General features: G+C 38.9%; 1 protein-coding gene across 2 annotated transcripts in view; it reads left to right on the plus strand.

Moving 5' to 3' along the window:
* The window catches only part of LOC119493289 (centromere protein P), a 104765-nt gene that overhangs the window by 73164 nt on the left and 28317 nt on the right, over positions 1 to 3284 (plus strand). The gene's annotated exons all lie outside the window — the stretch shown is intronic.

The following is a 3284-nucleotide window of genomic DNA, read 5'->3' on the forward strand; positions in this document are numbered from 1 at the left end:
TTTTGTTAGCGCTGTGACAGGGTCACAACTCAGCGTGTTACCTGCTTCTGGGAGTGTTACCCAGCAAGGCTGCACAACAGAGCAGTGTTCACCACCCTTCTACTTGGCTTCACCATGAGTCCACCTGATGGTGATTATAAATATTGGGCATAAGCTCCGATTCCATGTGTGCTCCGAGCTTCGACACCCACGGCGAAATCCTAAAGTGAGCTTGCAATATTGGTAGAATAGTAACGTCATATAAGTAAAAATATAGCAGTGAGTTTTGACTATGAGCCATACCTTTGTCCATTTCTATATTTAACCTTCTTGGTGTAGTTCGATAAGCCCCCTATGTTTTGATCAATAGTTTCCTGCAGAGTAAAGTGCCTCATTTTTCATTTTATGTACTTGCTCTCTGACCTAATTTGCTCTGGGAATGTACATTCAACAAGCACAGTGAGTTAAACAATGTAAGACATTCTGTCCATTAAGTTTTAAATAAATGTAAAAGGACACAGTTGAAGATAAAAAGACTTGGCACTAGCAACGCCAGACAGTATGATGAAAGCTGTATTATAGGATTATGTAACTTGGTATTAAGTATAGAGGAAATACAGACAGTGTTTAATTGGTACACTCCGGATGAATAAAATTACAATAATTTCCTTTCGCAACCAAGAAAGTCTATTAGTCAGTGCACAGCTGGTCAGCTGAACATGCAAAAAACTTGACATTTGTCTACCCGCAAGCAGACAATTAAAGTATATATGAATACATTTTCATGACTGTATTTATTTAGGTTTAAATGTTGCAGCTTTTTCAGTAAACTTACTTAAAAAAATATCTAAGATATAATATAAAAATACTATAAAAAAAGTTACTCTTTAGTTGACATGGACATGGCTGCAAAGGAAGGATTATCCAATAATTCACATGAAGAAATAAAGATCAGATGAACTGGAAAAATAAATGCAAATCTTTTTTCCTACTTTCATATCATTTAAATCATCTCGGGGCCAAAACTACAACAATAAGAACCAAGTTATAATATACCAGATACCTGAAAGACTTCATCCTGTTATGGAGCTGAATGAAGGTCCAGCCTTATTATGTGTACCTGAGGAAATGTCTGCTGAGTACATAAAACCTGATTATGCACCATAAGCCTACAACCTGAGGAGCATTGAAGGGGTTATGTGACTAATGACTATTAGATCGTTCCTTCGTGTGATTTGTGAGACTGATGCACACAGCAGCTGTTCACGTTGGCGAGACGAGAAGAATTCTCTCTTTTCAACAGGAAAACTTTTGATCTTTGAGCTTCGGCTCTTCGGAAGAAAGTTTTCCAGCTGAAGTACGATGAGATGACGACTGCAAGCATCTAGAAAGTGACCAGACATTACAGATTGTTTTTTTTATTGCTTTTCTGCTCTTAGATTTATTCTTGTCTGCATATAATTGTCTAATATTTCCAGGAGCTGAGGTTTTTGTCCTCTTCACATTTTAGCTTTTCCGTTCCAATCGTCCTTTTGATCTGTCTGCTACTGAAGTAAATGATCCTAAACCTCAGGCTTCCAGAGGAAAATATTATGATAAAATTGGCTTTTAGCTCTGATAATTACAGCTTTCCCTGAATGTGTATTGCATGAGGGTAGAGGAAATGTGATGCAAAGATAACCACATTTCATCATTACTCATTCAATAGTCATCGTGGCTCCACCTCATCCCTGAGGCCTGAGGTGTTAATTTGATAACATGACAGTAAGTGATGTTCTCCTCAACGTACTGGATGTGCTGACATTAAAGGGGATCAAGGAATCCAGTGGAACATAATCTAACTCCTTGTTTGGATATGTGACTCATACACCTCACAGGTTGAGTATTTGCATTCAGTGTCAACATGCGTCTAATCCTAAAAAAAAAAAACTCAAGGTGTTGTACAGTGATCCAGATGGAAACATGGGGCTTATGTAGCCTCATTCCAGACCTCTGAATCACCACTCAACATCACAAATAAGTCTGGTTTCAGATCATTAGGCTGTATGGCTTATAAAATTCACTACTACTAAAGAATTCACTACTATTCATAAAGCAGTTATAAACACTAATGATCCCACAATCAACAGTTCCTCAAGTTATATTAGTAAGGACCGCAGTGATTCAGCTTTGTTTTATGAACTAGATTATTAACATTATGACTGCTAAAAGTAAGAGCCCTGATATATTCCAAAATGGACGCAGACAGCAGTGGATGTGGTTCTCTACAACGAGAAGATCTGTGTGTGCAGTTGTTGTGCATGTTGGTGCACATAGTCCATGGTCATAAGTTTTAGGTGCAGACATGAGCAGCAAATTTAAAGGACCAGTGTAACATGTAGGGGGATCTATTGGCAGAAATGGAATATAATATTAGTAAGTATGTTTTCTTTAGTGTATTATCACCTGATAATAAGAATCATGTTTTCGTTACCTTAGAATGAGCCGTTTATATCTACATAGGGAGCAAGGTCCCCTCTCCACGGAGTCCACCATGCTGCACCGCCATGTTTCTACAGTTGCCCAGAACGGACAAACCAAACTCTATTAACTTTTCCTGCTTGGGCCAGAGATGATAACGTTACTCGCTCCCGTCGCCTCCGTACTCGTTCTCTTGCTTCACCACTCATTTCCCATGTACACACACACTCTACACACTGGCTCTGCTCCAACTGGCTCTAGAGAGGGCCATTCGCGTTTTTGCGTCGGCCACCGTAGCTCTCCAACACACTTTGCACACGGGAGAAGTTACAGTATCTTGCAATCTTCTCATCTCACTGCTAGATACCGACAGATCCTACACACTGGACCTTTATGTTGCAGTCCATCCAATAAATCGTCCGATATTACCTTATCAGGAAGATACAGTAGTCAACCAGTTCTAAAAAAAAAAAGTTACGTTTTAGTTTATGTTGAGTTGGTAGCCGAGTGGTTACAATGCATGCTTTATAACCGCAACATCCCGAGTTTTATTCCAGCCTTGGGACCTTTGTTGCATATCATACCTATCCACCATATCAGCCAATAAATCATTATCAGTTTTTTTAAAACTCCAAATATCTATATCAGTATTCAGCCTCAAAAAGCCAGTAGTGGTTAGGCTTTATCTTATTTTATGTCACAAGGACCCTTGCAGATCCTCACGGCTAGAAGAACGCCTTATTGCACTTTGAAACATAATGAACATGACCAGTGCTGTTATTGTCATAATTATTCTTTTTCATATGACTTAGTGAATGTAGGTGGGATTTCATCAATCAGACAGC

This window comes from Sebastes umbrosus, chromosome 1 (genome assembly GCF_015220745.1).
Source record: "Sebastes umbrosus isolate fSebUmb1 chromosome 1, fSebUmb1.pri, whole genome shotgun sequence".
Lineage (NCBI taxonomy): Eukaryota > Metazoa > Chordata > Actinopteri > Perciformes > Sebastidae > Sebastes > Sebastes umbrosus.